General features: G+C 59.5%; 4 pseudogenes; all 4 read left to right on the top strand.

Moving 5' to 3' along the window:
• The first annotated feature begins 1,876 nt into the window (after positions 1–1,876).
• LOC134629902 (5S ribosomal RNA) lies at positions 1,877–1,995 on the top strand (annotated as a pseudogene).
• A 2,811-nt stretch (positions 1,996–4,806) lies between these two features.
• LOC134629958 (5S ribosomal RNA) lies at positions 4,807–4,925 on the top strand (annotated as a pseudogene).
• A 6,892-nt stretch (positions 4,926–11,817) lies between these two features.
• Positions 11,818–11,936, top strand: LOC134629957 (5S ribosomal RNA; annotated as a pseudogene).
• Positions 11,937–18,811: 6,875 nt separating this feature from the next.
• Positions 18,812–18,930, top strand: LOC134630028 (5S ribosomal RNA; annotated as a pseudogene).
• Positions 18,931–19,690: the final 760 nt, after the last annotated feature.

The raw sequence follows: 19,690 nt of genomic DNA, 5'->3' as shown, positions 1-19,690 counted from the left end.
CTAGCTGAGGCCATGTACACCACACCAGGGCTTGTGCTGCTGGCTGTGGACCTGTGCAGCCAGCTTAGGCCACCTACACCACACCAGGGCCTGTGCTACTGGCTGAGGCCATTGACACCACACCAAGGCCTGTGCTGCTGGCTGAGGCTATGGACACCACACCAGTGCCTGTGGCTCTGGCTGAGGCCATGTACACCACCCCCGGGCCTTTGATGCTGGCTGAGGTCATGAACACCACACCAGGTCCTGTGGCTCTGGCTGAGGCCATCTACATCACACCAGGGCCAGTGTTTCTGGCTGAGGCGATGGACACCACACCAGGACCTGTGCTGCTGGCTGAGGCCATGGACACCACACCAGGACCTGTGCTGCTGGCTGAGGCCAACTACACCACAACAGGAGCTGTGCTGCTGGCTGAGCTATGAACACCACACCAGGGCCTGTGCTGCTTGCTGTGGGCCTGTAGCTCTGGCTTAGGCCATGAACACCACACCAAGGTCTGTGGCTCTGGCTGAGGCAATCTACAACACAACAGGGCCAGTTCTTCCGGATGTGGACCTGTGCAGCTAGCTTAGGACATCTACACCACACCAAGGACTGTGGCTCTGTCTGAGGCCGTCTACACCACACCAGGACCTGTGCTACTGGCTGAGGCCATGGACACCTCTTCAGGGCCTGTGGCTTTGTCTGAGGCCATGGACACCTCTTCAGGGCCTGTGGCTTTGTCTGAGGCCATGTACACCACACCAGGGCCTGTGGCTCTGGATGAGTTCGTCTACAACACACCAAGGACTGTGCTGCTGGATGAGGCAATGTTCATCACACCAGGGCCTGTGCGGCTGGCTGAGACTATGGACACCACACCAGGGCCTGTGGTGCTGGCCGAGGCCAACTACACCAAACAAGGGCCTGTGGCTCTGTCTGAGGCCATCTACACCACACCAAGGTCTGTGGCTCTGGCTGAGGCAATCTACAACACAACAGGGCCTGTGCTTCCGGATGTGGACCTGTGCAGCCAGCTTAGGCCACCTACACCACACCAAGGCCTGTGGCTCTGTCTGAGGCCGTCTACACCACACCAGGACCTGTGCTACTGGCTGAGGCCATGGACACCTCTTCAGGGCCTGTGGCTTTGTCTGAGGCCATGTACACCACACCAGGGCCTGTGGCTCTGGATGAGGTCGTCTACAACACACCAAGGACTGTGCTGCTGGATGAGGCAATGTTCATCACACCAGGGCCTGTGCGGCTGGCTGAGGCTATGGACACCACACCAGGGCCTGTGGTGCTGGCTGAGGCCAACTACACCAAACAAGGGCCTGTGGCTCTGTCTGAGGCCATCTACACCACACCAGGGCCAGTGCTTCTGGCTGAGGCCATGGACACCACACCAGGGCCTGTGCTGCTGGCTGAGGCCATGGACACCACACCAGGACCTGTGCTGCTGGCTGAGGCCAACTACACCCCACCAGGGCATGTGGCTCTGTCTGAGGCCATCTACACCACACCAGGGCCAGTGCTTCTGGCTGAGGCCATGGACACCACAACAGGGCCTGTGCTGTTGGCTGAGGCTATGGACACCACACCAGTGCCTGTGGCTCTGGCTGAGGCCATGTACACCACCCCCGGGCCTTTGATGCTGGCTGAGGCCAACTACACCACACCAGGTCCTGTGGCTCTGGCTGAGGCCATTTACACCACACCAGGGCCTGTGTTGCTGATCAAAGGCTAAAATGAGTCCTTTGGTTAGGGTATTAGGCAAGCATGCAGTTACCATTAACACTGTAGTTAAATTGGAGGCTTGTGTTCGTAACTGCGAGTATTGGCCACCTCACTACTTGATATCATAAATTGACGCTTTGTGCTTACGCCAGCAGCTTACGGCCATACCGCCTTGCCAAAGCCCGATCTCGTCTGATCTCGGAAGCTATGCAAGGTTGGGCTTGGTTAGTACTTGGATGGGAGACTGCCTGGGAATACCAGGTGCTGTAAGAATTTGCTTTTCATGTCACTGAGCTGGTTTTGATCCAGAGAAGGAGGGTGTTGGTGTCCATTAATGAGGCCACATTAACGACATTCCTTTTGGCTGTTTTCAGCAATGTCTTGTGCTGCCGGGTGAGGCCATCCGCACCACACCGAGGCCTATTCTGCTAACATAGGTCATCTAAATTACACCAGGGCCTGTGGCCTGCGCTGACGCCGTCTACATTACACCAGGGCCTGTGCTTCTGGCTGAGACCATGGACACCACACCAGGACCTGTGCTGCTGGCTGAGGCTTTGGACACCACCCCATGGCCTGTGGCTCTGGCTGAGGCCATTTACACCACACAGGGCCTGTGCTTCTGGCTGTGGACCTGTGCAGCCAGCTTAGGCCACCTTCACCACACCAGGGCCTGTGCTTCTGGCTGTGGACCTGTGCAGCCAGGTTAGGCCACCTACACCACACCAGGGCCTGTGGCTCTGGCTGAAGCCGTCTACATCACACCAGGTCCTGTGCTTCTGGTTGTGGACCTGTGCAGCCAGGTTAGGCCACCTACACCACGCCAGGGCCTGTGCTTCTGGCTGTGGACCTGTGCAGCCAGCTTAGGCCACCTACACCACACCAGGGCCTGTGGCTCTGGCTGAGGCCGTCTACATCACACCAGGGCCTGTGCTACTGGCTGGGGCCATGGACACCACACCAAGACCTGTGCTGCTGGCTGAAGCTATGGACACCACACCAGGGCATTTGGCTCTGGCTGAGGCCATGAACACCACACCAGGGCCTGTGGCTCTGGCTGAGGCCAGCTACACCACACCACGGCCAGTGCATCTGGCTGAGGCCATGGACACCACACCAGGGCCTGTACTGCTGGCTGTGGACCTGTGCAGCCAGCTTAGGCCACCTACACCACACCATGGCCTGTGGCTCTGGCTGAAGCAGTCTACATCACACCAGGGCCTGTGCTACTGGCTGAGGCCATGCACACCACACAGGGCCTGTGGTGCTGACTGAGGCAACCTACACCACAACAGGGCCTGTGGCTCCTGATGAGGCCATCTACAACACACCAAGGGCCTGTGTCTCTGGCTGAGACCATCTACACCACACCAGGGCCTGTGCCTCTAGCTGAGGCCATGTACACCACACCAGGGCCTGTGCTGCTGGCTGTGGACCTGTGCAGCCAGCTTAGGCCACCTACACCACACCAGGGCCTGTGCTACTGGCTGAGGCCATGGACACCACACCAGGACCTGTGCTGCTGGCTGAGGCTATGGACACCACCCCAGAGCCTTTGGATCTGGCTGAGGCCATGTACACCACACACGGCCTGTGGCTCTGGATGAGGCCGTCTACAACACACCAAGGGCTGTACTACTGGATGAGGCCATGTTTATCACCCCAGGGCCTGTGCTGCTGGCTGAGGCCAACTACACCACACAAGGGCCTGTGTCTCTGGCTGAGATCATCTACACCACACCAGGGCCTGTGCTACTGGCTGAGGCCATTGACACCACACCAAGGCCTGTGCTGCTGGCTGAGGCTATGGACACCACACCAGTGCCTGTGGCTCTGGCTGAGGCCATGTACACCACCCCCGGGCCTTTGATGCTGGCTGAGGTCATGAACACCACACCAGGTCCTGTGGCTCTGGCTGAGGCCATCTACATCACACCAGGGCCAGTGTTTCTGGCTGAGGCGATGGACACCACACCAGGACCTGTGCTGCTGGCTGAGGCCAACTACACCACAACAGGAGCTGTGCTGCTGGCTGAGGTATGGACACCACACCAGGGCCTGTGCTGCTTGCTGTGGGCCTGTAGCTCTGGCTTAGGCCATGAACACCACACCAAGGTCTGTGGCTCTGGCTGAGGCAATCTACAACACAACAGGGCCTGTGCTTCCGGATGTGGACCTGTGCAACCAGCTTAGGACACCTACACCACACCAAGGACTGTGGCTCTGTCTGAGGCCGTCTACACCACACCAGGACCTGTGCTACTGGCTGAGGCCATGGACACCTCTTCAGGGCCTGTGGCTTTGTCTGAGGCCATGGACACCTCTTCAGGGCCTGTGGCTTTGTCTGAGGCCATGTACACCACACCAGGGCCTGTGGCTCTGGATGAGTTCGTCTACAACACACCAAGGACTGTGCTGCTGGATGAGGCAATGTTCATCACACCAGGGCCTGTGCGGCTGGCTGAGGCTATGGACACCACACCAGGGCCTGTGGTGCTGGCCGAGGCCAACTACACCAAACAAGGGCCTGTGGCTCTGTCTGAGGCCATCTACACCACACCAGGGCCAGTGCTTCTGGCTGAGGCCATGGACACCACACCAGGGCCTGTGCTGCTGGCTGAGGCCATGGACACCACACCAGGACCTGTGCTGCTGGCTGAGGCCAACTACACCCCACCAGGGCATGTGGCTCTGTCTGAGGCCATCTACACCACACCAGGGCCAGTGCTTCTGGCTGAGGCCATGGACACCACAACAGGGCCTGTGCTGTTGGCTGAGGCTATGGACACCACACCAGTGCCTGTGGCTCTGGCTGAGGCCATGTACACCACCCCCGGGCCTTTGATGCTGGCTGAGGCCAACTACACCACACCAGGTCCTGTGGCTCTGGCTGAGGCCATTTACACCACACCAGGGCCTGTGTTGCTGATCAAAGGCTAAAATGAGTCCTTTGGTTAGGGTATTAGGCAAGCATGCAGTTACCATTAACACTGTAGTTAAATTGGAGGCTTGTGTTCGTAACTGCGAGTATTGGCCACCTCACTACTTGATACCATAAATTGACGCTTTGTGCTGACGCCAGCAGCTTACGGCCATACCGCCTTGCTAAAGCCTGATCTCGTCTGATCTCGGAAGCTATGCAAGGTTGGGCTTGGTTAGTACTTGGATGGGAGACTGCCTGGGAATACCAGGTGCTGTAAGAATTTGCTTTTCATGTCACTGAGCTGATTTTGATCCAGAGAAGGAGGGTGTTGGTGTCCATTAATGAGGCCACATTAACGACATTCCTTTTGGCTGTTTTCAGCAATGTCTTGTGCTGCCGGGTGAGGCCATCCGCACCACACCGAGGCCTATTCTGCTAACATAGGTCATCTAAATTACACCAGGGCCTGTGGCCTGCGCTGACGCCGTCTACATTACACCAGGGCCTGTGCTTCTGGCTGAGACCATGGACACCACACCAGGACCTGTGCTGCTGGCTGAGGCTTTGGACACCACCCCAGGGCCTGTGGCTCTGGCTGAGGCCATTTACACCACACAGGGCCTGTGCTTCTGGCTGTGGACCTGTGCAGCCAGCTTAGGCCACCTTCACCACACCAGGGCCTGTGCTTCTGGCTGTGGACCTCTGCAGCCAGGTTAGGCCACCTACACCACACCAGGGCCTGTAGCTCTGGCTGAAGCCGTCTACATCACACCAGGTCCTGTGCTTCTGGTTGTGGACCTGTGCAGCCAGCTTAGGCCACCTACACCACGCCAGGGCCTGTGCTTCTGGCTGTGGACCTGTGCAGCCAGCTTAGGCCACCTACACCACACCAGGGCCTGTGGCTCTGGCTGAGGCCGTCTACATCACACCAGGGCCTGTGCTACTGGCTGAGGCCATGGACACCACACCAAGACCTGTGCTGCTGGCTGAAGCTATGGACACCACACCAGGGCATTTGGCTCTGGCTGAGGCCATGAACACCACACCAGGGCCTGTGGCTCTGGCTGAGGCCAGCTACACCACACCACGGCCAGTGCATCTGGCTGAGGCTATGGACACCACACCAGGGCCTGTAGTGCTGGCTGTGGACCTGTGCAGCCAGCTTAGGCCACCTACACCACACCATGGCCTGTGGCTCTGGCTGAAGCAGTCTACATCACACCAGGGCCTGTGCTACTGGCTGAGACCATGCACACCACAAAGGGCCTGTGGTGCTGACTGAGGCAACCTACACCACAACAGGGCCTGTGGCTCCTGATGAGGCCATCTACAACACACCAAGGGCCTGTGTCTCTGGCTGAGACCATCTACACCACACCAGGGCCTGTGCCTCTAGCTGAGGCCATGTACACCACACCAGGGCCTGTGCTGCTGGCTGTGGACCTGTGCAGCCAGCTTAGGCCACCTACACCACACCAGGGCCTGTGCTACTGGCTGAGGCCATGGACACCACACCAGGACCTGTGCTGCTGGCTGAGGCTATGGACACCACCCCAGAGCCTTTGGATCTGGCTGAGGCCATGTACACCACACACGGCCTGTGGCTCTGGATGAGGCCGTCTACAACACACCAAGGGCTGTACTACTGGATGAGGCCATGTTTATCACCCCAGGGCCTGTGCTGCTGGCTGAGGCCAACTACACCACACAAGGGCCTGTGTCTCTGGCTGAGATCATCTACACCACACCAGGGCCTGTGCCTCTAGCTGAGGCCATGTACACCACACCAGGGCTTGTGCTGCTGGCTGTGGACCTGTGCGGCCAGCTTAGGCCACCTACACCACACCAGGGCCTGTGCTACTGGCTGAGGCTATGGACACCACACCAGTGCCTGTGGCTCTGGCTGAGGCCATGTACACCACCCTCGGGCCTTTGATGCTGGCTGAGGTCATGAACACCACACCAGGTCCTGTGGCTCTGGCTGAGGCCATCTACATCACACCAGGGCCAGTGTTTCTGGCTGAGGCGATGGACACCACACCAGGACCTGTGCTGCTGGCTGAGGCCAACTACACCACACCAGGAGCTGTGCTGCTGGCTGAGCTATGGACACCACACCAGGGCCTGTGCTGCTTGCTGTGGGCCTGTAGCTCTGGCTTAGGCCATGAACACCACACCAAGGTCTGTGGCTCTGGCTGAGGCAATCTACAACACAACATGGCCAGTGCTTCCGGATGTGGACCTGTGCAGCCAGCTTAGGACACCTACACCACACCAAGGCCTGTGGCTCTGTCTGAGGCCGTCTACACCACACCAGGACCTGTGCTACTGGCTGAGGCCATGGACACCTCTTCAGGGCCTGTGGCTTTGTCTGAGGCCATGGACACCTCTTCAGGGCCTGTGGCTTTGTCTGAGGCCATGTACAGCACACCAGGGCCTGTGGCTCTGGATGAGTTCGTCTACAACACACCAAGGACTGTGCTGCTGGATGAGGCAATGTTCATCACACCAGGGCCTGTGCGGCTGGCTGAGGCTATGGACACCACACCAGGGCCTGTGGTGCTGGCTGAGGCCAACTACACCAAACAAGGGCCTGTGGCTCTGTCTGAGGCCATCTACACCACACCAGGGCCAGTGCTTCTGGCTGAGGCCATGGACACCACACCAGGGCCTGTGCTTCTGGCTGTGGACCTGTGCAGCCAGCTTAGGCCACCTACACCACACCAGGGCCTGTGCTTCTGGCTGTGGACCTGTGCAGCCAGGTTAGGCCACCTACACCACACCAGGGCCTGTGGCTCTGGCTGAAGCCGTCTACATCACACCAGGTCCTGTGCTTCTGGTTGTGGACCTGTGCAGCCAGGTTAGGCCACCTACACCACGCCAGGGCCTGTGCTTCTGGCTGTGGACCTGTGCAGCCAGCTTAGGCCACCTACACCACACCAGGGCCTGTGGCTCTGGCTGAGGCCGTCTACATCACACCAGGGCCTGTGCTACTGGCTGAGGCCATGGACACCACACCAAGACCTGTGCTGCTGGCTGAAGCTATGGACACCACACCAGGGCATTTGGCTCTGGCTGAGGCCATGAACACCACACCAGGGCCTGTGGCTCTGGCTGAGGCCAGCTACACCACACCACGGCCAGTGCATCTGGCTGAGGCCATGGACACCACACCAGGGCCTGTACTGCTGGCTGTGGACCTGTGCAGCCAGCTTAGGCCACCTACACCACACCATGGCCTGTGGCTCTGGCTGAAGCAGTCTACATCACACCAGGGCCTGTGCTACTGGCTGAGGCCATGCACACCACACAGGGCCTGTGCTGCTGACTGAGGCAACCTACACCACAACAGGGCCTGTGGCTCCTGATGAGGCCATCTACAACACACCAAGGGCCTGTGCCTCTAGCTGAGGCCATGTACACCACACCAGGGCCTGTGCTGCTGGCTGTGGACCTGTGCAGCCAGCTTAGGCCACCTACACCACACCAGGGCCTGTGCTACTGGCTGAGGCCATGGACACCACACCAGGACCTGTGCTGCTGGCTGAGGCTATGGACACCACCCCAGAGCCTTTGGATCTGGCTGAGGCCATGTATACCACACACGGCCTGTGGCTCTGGATGAGGCCGTCTACAACACACCAAGGGCTGTACTACTGGATGAGGCCATGTTTATCACCCCAGGGCCTGTGCTGCTGGCTGAGGCCAACTACACCACACAAGGGCCTTTGTCTCTGGCTGAGATCATCTACACCACACCAGGGCCTGTGCCTCTAGCTGAGGCCATGTACACCACACCAGGGCTTGTGCTGCTGGCTGTGGACATGTGCAGCCAGCTTAGGCCACCTACACCACACCAGGGCCTGTGCTACTGGCTGAGGCCAGGGACACCACACCAAGGCCTGTGCTGCTGGCTGAGGCTAGGGACACCACACCAGTGCCTGTGGCTCTGGCTGAGGCCATTTACACCACCCCCGGGCCTTTGATGCTGGCTGAGGTCATGAACACCACACCAGGTCCTGTGGCTCTGGCTGAGGCCATCTACATCACACCAGGGCCAGTGTTTCTGGCTGAGGCGATGGACACCACACCAGGACCTGTGCTGCTGGCTGAGGCCAACTACACCACAACAGGAGCTGTGCTGCTGGCTGAGCTATGGACACCACACCAGGGCCTGTGGCTCTTGCTGTGGGCCTGTAGCTCTGGCTTAGGCCATGAACACCACACCAAGGTCTGTGGCTCTGGCTGAGGCAATCTACAACACAACAGGGCCTGTGCTTCCGGATGTGGACCTGTGCAGCCAGCTTAGGCCACCTACACCACACCAAGGCCTGTGGCTCTGTCTGAGGCAGTCTACACCACACCAGGACCTGTGCTACTGGCTGAGGCCATGGACACCTCTTCAGGGCCTGTGGCTTTGTCTGAGGCCATGTACACCACACCAGGGCCTGTGGCTCTGGATGAGGTCGTCTACAACACACCAAGGACTGTGCTGCTGGATGAGGCAATGTTCATCACACCAGGGCCTGTGCGGCTGGCTGAGGCTATGGACACCACACCAGGGCCTGTGGTGCTGGCTGAGGCCAACTACACCAAACAAGGGCCTGTGGCTCTGTCTGAGGCCATCTACACCACACCAGGGCCAGTGCTTCTGGCTGAGGCCATGGACACCACACCAGGGCCTGTGCTTCTGGCTGTGGACCTGTGCAGCCAGCTTAGGCCACCTACACCACACCAGGGCCTGTGCTTCTGGCTGTGGACCTGTGCAGCCAGGTTAGGCCACCTACACCACACCAGGGCCTGTGGCTCTGGCTGAAGCCGTCTACATCACACCAGGTCCTGTGCTTCTGGTTGTGGACCTGTGCAGCCAGGTTAGGCCACCTACACCACGCCAGGGCCTGTGCTTCTGGCTGTGGACCTGTGCAGCCAGCTTAGGCCACCTACACCACACCAGGGCCTGTGGCTCTGGCTGAGGCCGTCTACATCACACCAGGGCCTGTGCTACTGGCTGAGGCCATGGACACCACACCAAGACCTGTGCTGCTGGCTGAAGCTATGGACACCACACCAGGGCATTTGGCTCTGGCTGAGGCCATGAACACCACACCAGGGCCTGTGGCTCTGGCTGAGGCCAGCTACACCACACCACGGCCAGTGCATCTGGCTGAGGCCATGGACACCACACCAGGGCCTGTACTGCTGGCTGTGGACCTGTGCAGCCAGCTTAGGCCACCTACACCACACCATGGCCTGTGGCTCTGGCTGAAGCAGTCTACATCACACCAGGGCCTGTGCTACTGGCTGAGGCCATGCACACCACACAGGGCCTGTGCTGCTGACTGAGGCAACCTACACCACAACAGGGCCTGTGGCTCCTGATGAGGCCATCTACAACACACCAAGGGCCTGTGCCTCTAGCTGAGGCCATGTACACCACACCAGGGCCTGTGCTGCTGGCTGTGGACCTGTGCAGCCAGCTTAGGCCACCTACACCACACCAGGGCCTGTGCTACTGGCTGAGGCCATGGACACCACACCAGGACCTGTGCTGCTGGCTGAGGCTATGGACACCACCCCAGAGCCTTTGGATCTGGCTGAGGCCATGTATACCACACACGGCCTGTGGCTCTGGATGAGGCCGTCTACAACACACCAAGGGCTGTACTACTGGATGAGGCCATGTTTATCACCCCAGGGCCTGTGCTGCTGGCTGAGGCCAACTACACCACACAAGGGCCTTTGTCTCTGGCTGAGATCATCTACACCACACCAGGGCCTGTGCCTCTAGCTGAGGCCATGTACACCACACCAGGGCTTGTGCTGCTGGCTGTGGACATGTGCAGCCAGCTTAGGCCACCTACACCACACCAGGGCCTGTGCTACTGGCTGAGGCCAGGGACACCACACCAAGGCCTGTGCTGCTGGCTGAGGCTAGGGACACCACACCAGTGCCTGTGGCTCTGGCTGAGGCCATTTACACCACCCCCGGGCCTTTGATGCTGGCTGAGGTCATGAACACCACACCAGGTCCTGTGGCTCTGGCTGAGGCCATCTACATCACACCAGGGCCAGTGTTTCTGGCTGAGGCGATGGACACCACACCAGGACCTGTGCTGCTGGCTGAGGCCAACTACACCACAACAGGAGCTGTGCTGCTGGCTGAGCTATGGACACCACACCAGGGCCTGTGCTGCTTGCTGTGGGCCTGTAGCTCTGGCTTAGGCCATGAACACCACACCAAGGTCTGTGGCTCTGGCTGAGGCAATCTACAACACAACAGGGCCTGTGCTTCCGGATGTGGACCTGTGCAGCCAGCTTAGGCCACCTACACCACACCAAGGCCTGTGGCTCTGTCTGAGGCCGTCTACACCACACCAGGACCTGTGCTACTGGCTGAGGCCATGGACACCTCTTCAGGGCCTGTGGCTTTGTCTGAGGCCATGTACACCACACCAGGGCCTGTGGCTCTGGATGAGTTCGTCTACAACACACCAAGGACTGTGCTGCTGGATGAGGCAATGTTCATCACACCAGGGCCTGTGCGGCTGGCTGAGGCTATGGACACCACACCAGGGCCTGTGGTGCTGGCCGAGGCCAACTACACCAAACAAGGGCCTGTGGCTCTGTCTGAGGCCATCTACACCACACCAGGGCCAGTGCTTCTGGCTGAGGCCATGGACACCACACCAGGGCCTGTGCTGCTGGCTGAGGCCATGGACACCACACCAGGACCTGTGCTGCTGGCTGAGGCCAACTACACCCCACCAGGGCATGTGGCTCTGTCTGAGGCCATCTACACCACACCAGGGCCAGTGCTTCTGGCTGAGGCCATGGACACCACAACAGGGCCTGTGCTGTTGGCTGAGGCTATGGACACCACACCAGTGCCTGTGGCTCTGGCTGAGGCCATGTACACCACCCCCGGGCCTTTGATGCTGGCTGAGGCCAACTACACCACACCAGGTCCTGTGGCTCTGGCTGAGGCCATTTACACCACACCAGGGCCTGTGTTGCTGATCAAAGGCTAAAATGAGTCCTTTGGTTAGGGTATTAGGCAAGCATGCAGTTACCATTAACACTGTAGTTAAATTGGAGGCTTGTGTTCGTAACTGCGAGTATTGGCCACCTCACTACTTGATACCATAAATTGACGCTTTGTGCTGACGCCAGCAGCTTACGGCCATACCGCCTTGCTAAAGCCTGATCTCGTCTGATCTCGGAAGCTATGCAAGGTTGGGCTTGGTTAGTACTTGGATGGGAGACTGCCTGGGAATACCAGGTGCTGTAAGAATTTGCTTTTCATGTCACTGAGCTGATTTTGATCCAGAGAAGGAGGGTGTTGGTGTCCATTAATGAGGCCACATTAACGACATTCCTTTTGGCTGTTTTCAGCAATGTCTTGTGCTGCCGGGTGAGGCCATCCGCACCACACCGAGGCCTATTCTGCTAACATAGGTCATCTAAATTACACCAGGGCCTGTGGCCTGCGCTGACGCCGTCTACATTACACCAGGGCCTGTGCTTCTGGCTGAGACCATGGACACCACACCAGGACCTGTGCTGCTGGCTGAGGCTTTGGACACCACCCCAGGGCCTGTGGCTCTGGCTGAGGCCATTTACACCACACAGGGCCTGTGCTTCTGGCTGTGGACCTGTGCAGCCAGCTTAGGCCACCTTCACCACACCAGGGCCTGTGCTTCTGGCTGTGGACCTCTGCAGCCAGGTTAGGCCACCTACACCACACCAGGGCCTGTAGCTCTGGCTGAAGCCGTCTACATCACACCAGGTCCTGTGCTTCTGGTTGTGGACCTGTGCAGCCAGCTTAGGCCACCTACACCACGCCAGGGCCTGTGCTTCTGGCTGTGGACCTGTGCAGCCAGCTTAGGCCACCTACACCACACCAGGGCCTGTGGCTCTGGCTGAGGCCGTCTACATCACACCAGGGCCTGTGCTACTGGCTGAGGCCATGGACACCACACCAAGACCTGTGCTGCTGGCTGAAGCTATGGACACCACACCAGGGCATTTGGCTCTGGCTGAGGCCATGAACACCACACCAGGGCCTGTGGCTCTGGCTGAGGCCAGCTACACCACACCACGGCCAGTGCATCTGGCTGAGGCTATGGACACCACACCAGGGCCTGTAGTGCTGGCTGTGGACCTGTGCAGCCAGCTTAGGCCACCTACACCACACCATGGCCTGTGGCTCTGGCTGAAGCAGTCTACATCACACCAGGGCCTGTGCTACTGGCTGAGACCATGCACACCACAAAGGGCCTGTGGTGCTGACTGAGGCAACCTACACCACAACAGGGCCTGTGGCTCCTGATGAGGCCATCTACAACACACCAAGGGCCTGTGTCTCTGGCTGAGACCATCTACACCACACCAGGGCCTGTGCCTCTAGCTGAGGCCATGTACACCACACCAGGGCCTGTGCTGCTGGCTGTGGACCTGTGCAGCCAGCTTAGGCCACCTACACCACACCAGGGCCTGTGCTACTGGCTGAGGCCATGGACACCACACCAGGACCTGTGCTGCTGGCTGAGGCTATGGACACCACCCCAGAGCCTTTGGATCTGGCTGAGGCCATGTACACCACACACGGCCTGTGGCTCTGGATGAGGCCGTCTACAACACACCAAGGGCTGTACTACTGGATGAGGCCATGTTTATCACCCCAGGGCCTGTGCTGCTGGCTGAGGCCAACTACACCACACAAGGGCCTGTGTCTCTGGCTGAGATCATCTACACCACACCAGGGCCTGTGCCTCTAGCTGAGGCCATGTACACCACACCAGGGCTTGTGCTGCTGGCTGTGGACCTGTGCGGCCAGCTTAGGCCACCTACACCACACCAGGGCCTGTGCTACTGGCTGAGGCTATGGACACCACACCAGTGCCTGTGGCTCTGGCTGAGGCCATGTACACCACCCTCGGGCCTTTGATGCTGGCTGAGGTCATGAACACCACACCAGGTCCTGTGGCTCTGGCTGAGGCCATCTACATCACACCAGGGCCAGTGTTTCTGGCTGAGGCGATGGACACCACACCAGGACCTGTGCTGCTGGCTGAGGCCAACTACACCACACCAGGAGCTGTGCTGCTGGCTGAGCTATGGACACCACACCAGGGCCTGTGCTGCTTGCTGTGGGCCTGTAGCTCTGGCTTAGGCCATGAACACCACACCAAGGTCTGTGGCTCTGGCTGAGGCAATCTACAACACAACATGGCCAGTGCTTCCGGATGTGGACCTGTGCAGCCAGCTTAGGACACCTACACCACACCAAGGCCTGTGGCTCTGTCTGAGGCCGTCTACACCACACCAGGACCTGTGCTACTGGCTGAGGCCATGGACACCTCTTCAGGGCCTGTGGCTTTGTCTGAGGCCATGGACACCTCTTCAGGGCCTGTGGCTTTGTCTGAGGCCATGTACAGCACACCAGGGCCTGTGGCTCTGGATGAGTTCGTCTACAACACACCAAGGACTGTGCTGCTGGATGAGGCAATGTTCATCACACCAGGGCCTGTGCGGCTGGCTGAGGCTATGGACACCACACCAGGGCCTGTGGTGCTGGCTGAGGCCAACTACACCAAACAAGGGCCTGTGGCTCTGTCTGAGGCCATCTACACCACACCAGGGCCAGTGCTTCTGGCTGAGGCCATGGACACCACACCAGGGCCTGTGCTTCTGGCTGTGGACCTGTGCAGCCAGCTTAGGCCACCTACACCACACCAGGGCCTGTGCTTCTGGCTGTGGACCTGTGCAGCCAGGTTAGGCCACCTACACCACACCAGGGCCTGTGGCTCTGGCTGAAGCCGTCTACATCACACCAGGTCCTGTGCTTCTGGTTGTGGACCTGTGCAGCCAGGTTAGGCCACCTACACCACGCCAGGGCCTGTGCTTCTGGCTGTGGACCTGTGCAGCCAGCTTAGGCCACCTACACCACACCAGGGCCTGTGGCTCTGGCTGAGGCCGTCTACATCACACCAGGGCCTGTGCTACTGGCTGAGGCCATGGACACCACACCAAGACCTGTGCTGCTGGCTGAAGCTATGGACACCACACCAGGGCATTTGGCTCTGGCTGAGGCCATGAACACCACACCAGGGCCTGTGGCTCTGGCTGAGGCCAGCTACACCACACCACGGCCAGTGCATCTGGCTGAGGCCATGGACACCACACCAGGGCCTGTACTGCTGGCTGTGGACCTGTGCAGCCAGCTTAGGCCACCTACACCACACCATGGCCTGTGGCTCTGGCTGAAGCAGTCTACATCACACCAGGGCCTGTGCTACTGGCTGAGGCCATGCACACCACACAGGGCCTGTGCTGCTGACTGAGGCAACCTACACCACAACAGGGCCTGTGGCTCCTGATGAGGCCATCTACAACACACCAAGGGCCTGTGCCTCTAGCTGAGGCCATGTACACCACACCAGGGCCTGTGCTGCTGGCTGTGGACCTGTGCAGCCAGCTTAGGCCACCTACACCACACCAGGGCCTGTGCTACTGGCTGAGGCCATGGACACCACACCAGGACCTGTGCTGCTGGCTGAGGCTATGGACACCACCCCAGAGCCTTTGGATCTGGCTGAGGCCATGTATACCACACACGGCCTGTGGCTCTGGATGAGGCCGTCTACAACACACCAAGTGCTGTACTACTGGATGAGGCCATGTTTATCACCCCAGGGCCTGTGCTGCTGGCTGAGGCCAACTACACCAAACAAGGGCCTGTGGCTCTGTCTGAGGCCATCTACACCACACCAGGGCCAGTGCTTCTGGCTGAGGCCATGGACACCACACCAGGGCCTGTGCTTCTGGCTGTGGACCTGTGCAGCCAGCTTAGGCCACCTACACCACACCAGGGCCTGTGCTTCTGGCTGTGGACCTGTGCAGCCAGGTTAGGCCACCTACACCACACCAGGGCCTGTGGCTCTGGCTGAAGCCGTCTACATCACACCAGGTCCTGTGCTTCTGGTTGTGGACCTGTGCAGCCAGGTTAGGCCACCTACACCACGCCAGGGCCTGTGCTTCTGGCTGTGGACCTGTGCAGCCAGCTTAGGCCACCTACACCACACCAGGGCCTGTGGCTCTGGCTGAGGCCGTCTACATCACACCAGGGCCTGTGCTACTGGCTGAGGCCATGGACACCACACCAAGACCTGTGCTGCTGGCTGAAGCTATGGACACCACACCAGGGCATTTGGCTCTGGCTGAGGCCATGAACACCACACCAGGGCCTGTGGCTCTGGCTGAGGCCAGCTACACCACACCACGGCCAGTGCATCTGGCTGAGGCCATGGACACCACACCAGGGCCTGTACTGCTGGCTGTGGACCTGTGCAGCCAGCTTAGGCCACCTACACCACACCATGGCCTGTGGCTCTGGCTGAAGCAGTCTACATCACACCAGGGCCTGTGCTACTGGCTGAGGCCATGCACACCACACAGGGCCTGTGCTGCTGACTGAGGCAACCTACACCACAACAGGGCCTGTGGCTCCTGATGAGGCCATCTACAACACACCAAGGGCCTGTGCCTCTAGCTGAGGCCATGTACACCACACCAGGGCCTGTGCTGCTGGCTGTGGACCTGTGCAGCCAGCTTAGGCCACCTACACCACACCAGGGCCTGTGCTACTGGCTGAGGCCATGGACACCACACCAGGGCCTGTGCTTCTGGCTGTGGACCTGTGCAGCCAGCTTAGGCCACCTACACCACACCAGGGCCTGTGCTTCTGGCTGTGGACCTGTGCAGCCAGGTTAGGCCACCTACACCACACCAGGGCCTGTGGCTCTGGCTGAAGCCGTCTACATCACACCAGGTCCTGTGCTTCTGGTTGTGGACCTGTGCAGCCAGGTTAGGCCACCTACACCACGCCAGGGCCTGTGCTTCTGGCTGTGGACCTGTGCAGCCAGCTTAGGCCACCTACACCACACCAGGGCCTGTGGCTCTGGCTGAGGCCGTCTACATCACACCAGGGCCTGTGCTACTGGCTGAGGCCATGGACACCACACCAAGACCTGTGCTGCTGGCTGAAGCTATGGACACCACACCAGGGCATTTGGCTCTGGCTGAGGCCATGAACACCACACCAGGGCCTGTGGCTCTGGCTGAGGCCAGCTACACCACACCACGGCCAGTGCATCTGGCTGAGGCCATGGACACCACACCAGGGCCTGTACTGCTGGCTGTGGACCTGTGCAGCCAGCTTAGGCCACCTACACCACACCATGGCCTGTGGCTCTGGCTGAAGCAGTCTACATCACACCAGGGCCTGTGCTACTGGCTGAGGCCATGCACACCACACAGGGCCTGTGCTGCTGACTGAGGCAACCTACACCACAACAGGGCCTGTGGCTCCTGATGAGGCCATCTACAACACACCAAGGGCCTGTGCCTCTAGCTGAGGCCATGTACACCACACCAGGGCCTGTGCTGCTGGCTGTGGACCTGTGCAGCCAGCTTAGGCCACCTACACCACACCAGGGCCTGTGCTACTGGCTGAGGCCATGGACACCACACCAGGACCTGTGCTGCTGGCTGAGGCTATGGACACCACCCCAGAGCCTTTGGATCTGGCTGAGGCCATGTATACCACACACGGCCTGTGGCTCTGGATGAGGCCGTCTACAACACACCAAGGGCTGTACTACTGGATGAGGCCATGTTTATCACCCCAGGGCCTGTGCTGCTGGCTGAGGCCAACTACACCACACAAGGGCCTTTGTCTCTGGCTGAGATCATCTACACCACACCAGGGCCTGTGCCTCTAGCTGAGGCCATGTACACCACACCAGGGCTTGTGCTGCTGGCTGTGGACATGTGCAGCCAGCTTAGGCCACCTACACCACACCAGGGCTTGTGCTACTGGCTGAGGCCAGGGACACCACACCAAGGCCTGTGCTGCTGGCTGAGGCTAGGGACACCACACCAGTGCCTGTGGCTCTGGCTGAGGCCATTTACACCACCCCCGGGCCTTTGATGCTGGCTGAGGTCATGAACACCACACCAGGTCCTGTGGCTCTGGCTGAGGCCATCTACATCACACCAGGGCCAGTGTTTCTGGCTGAGGCGATGGACACCACACCAGGACCTGTGCTGCTGGCTGAGGCCAACTACACCACAACAGGAGCTGTGCTGCTGGCTGAGCTATGGACACCACACCAGGGCCTGTGCTGCTTGCTGTGGGCCTGTAGCTCTGGCTTAGGCCATGAACACCACACCAAGGTCTGTGGCTCTGGCTGAGGCAATCTACAACACAACAGGGCCTGTGCTTCCGGATGTGGACCTGTGCAGCCAGCTTAGGCCACCTACACCACACCAAGGCCTGTGGCTCTGTCTGAGGCCGTCTACACCACACCAGGACCTGTGCTACTGGCTGAGGCCATGGACACCTCTTCAGGGCCTGTGGCTTTGTCTGAGGCCATGTACACCACACCAGGGCCTGTGGCTCTGGATGAGGTCGTCTACAACACACCAAGGACTGTGCTGCTGGATGAGGCAATGTTCATCACACCAGGGCCTGTGCGGCTGGCTGAGGCTATGGACACCACACCAGGGCCTGTGGTGCTGGCTGAGGCCAACTACACCAAACAAGGGCCTGTGGCTCTGTCTGAGGCCATCTACACCACACCAGGGCCAGTGCTTCTGGCTGAGGCCATGGACACCACACCAGGGCCTGTGCTGCTGGCTGAGGCCATGGACACCACACCAGGACCTGTGCTGCTGGCTGAGGCCAACTACACCCCACCAGGGCATGTGGCTCTGTCTGAGGCCATCTACACCACACCAGGGCCAGTGCTTCTGGCTGAGGCCATGGACACCACAACAGGGCCTGTGCTGTTGGCTGAGGCTATGGACACCACACCAGTGCCTGTGGCTCTGGCTGAGGCCATGTACACCACCCCCGGGCCTTTGATGCTGGCTGAGGCCAACTACACCACACCAGGTCCTGTGGCTCTGGCTGAGGCCATTTACACCACACCAGGGCCTGTGTTGCTGATCAAAGGCTAAAATGAGTCCTTTGGTTAGGGTATTAGGCAAGCATGCAGTTACCATTAACACTGTAGTTAAATTGGAGGCTTGTGTTCGTAACTGCGAGTATTGGCCACCTCACTACTTGATACCATAAATTGACGCTTTGTGCTGACGCCAGCAGCTTACGGCCATACCGCCTTGCCAAAGCCTGATCTCGTCTGATCTCGGAAGCTATGCAAGGTTGGGCTTGGTTAGTACTTGGATGGGAGACTGCCTGGGAATACCAGGTGCTGTAAGAATTTGCTTTTCATGTCACTGAGCTGATTTTGATCCAGAGAAGGAGGGTGTTGGTGTCCATTAATGAGGCCACATTAACGACATTCCTTTTGGCTGTTTTCAGCAATGTCTTGTGCTGCCGGGTGAGGCCATCCGCACCACACCGAGGCCTATTCTGCTAACATAGGTCATCTAAATTACACCAGGGCCTGTGGCCTGCGCTGACGCCGTCTACATTACACCAGGGCCTGTGCTTCTGGCTGAGACCATGGACACCACACCAGGACCTGTGCTGCTGGCTGAGGCTTTGGACACCACCCCATGGCCTGTGGCTCTGGCTGAGGCCATTTACACCACACACGGCCTGTGGCTCTGGATGAGGCCGTCTACAACACACCAAGGGCTGTACTACTGGATGAGGCCATGTTTATCACCCCAGGGCCTGTGCTGCTGGCTGAGGCCAACTACACCACACAAGGGCCTTTGTCTCTGGCTGAGATCATCTACACCACACCAGGGCCTGTGCCTCTAGCTGAGGCCATGTACACCACACCAGGGCTTGTGCTGCTGGCTGTGGACATGTGCAGCCAGCTTAGGCCACCTACACCACACCAGGGCTTGTGCTACTGGCTGAGTCCAGGGACACCACACCAAGGCCTGTGCTGCTGGCTGAGGCTAGGGACACCACACCAGTGCCTGTGGCTCTGGCTGAGGCCATTTACACCACCCCCGGGCCTTTGATGCTGGCTGAGGTCATGAACACCACACCAGGTCCTGTGGCTC

Source organism: Pelmatolapia mariae, linkage group LG6 (genome assembly GCF_036321145.2).
Source record: "Pelmatolapia mariae isolate MD_Pm_ZW linkage group LG6, Pm_UMD_F_2, whole genome shotgun sequence".
NCBI lineage: Eukaryota > Metazoa > Chordata > Actinopteri > Cichliformes > Cichlidae > Pelmatolapia > Pelmatolapia mariae.
The sequence above is the reverse complement of the archived record's forward strand: the minus strand, read 5'-3'. Positions and strand labels throughout refer to the sequence as shown.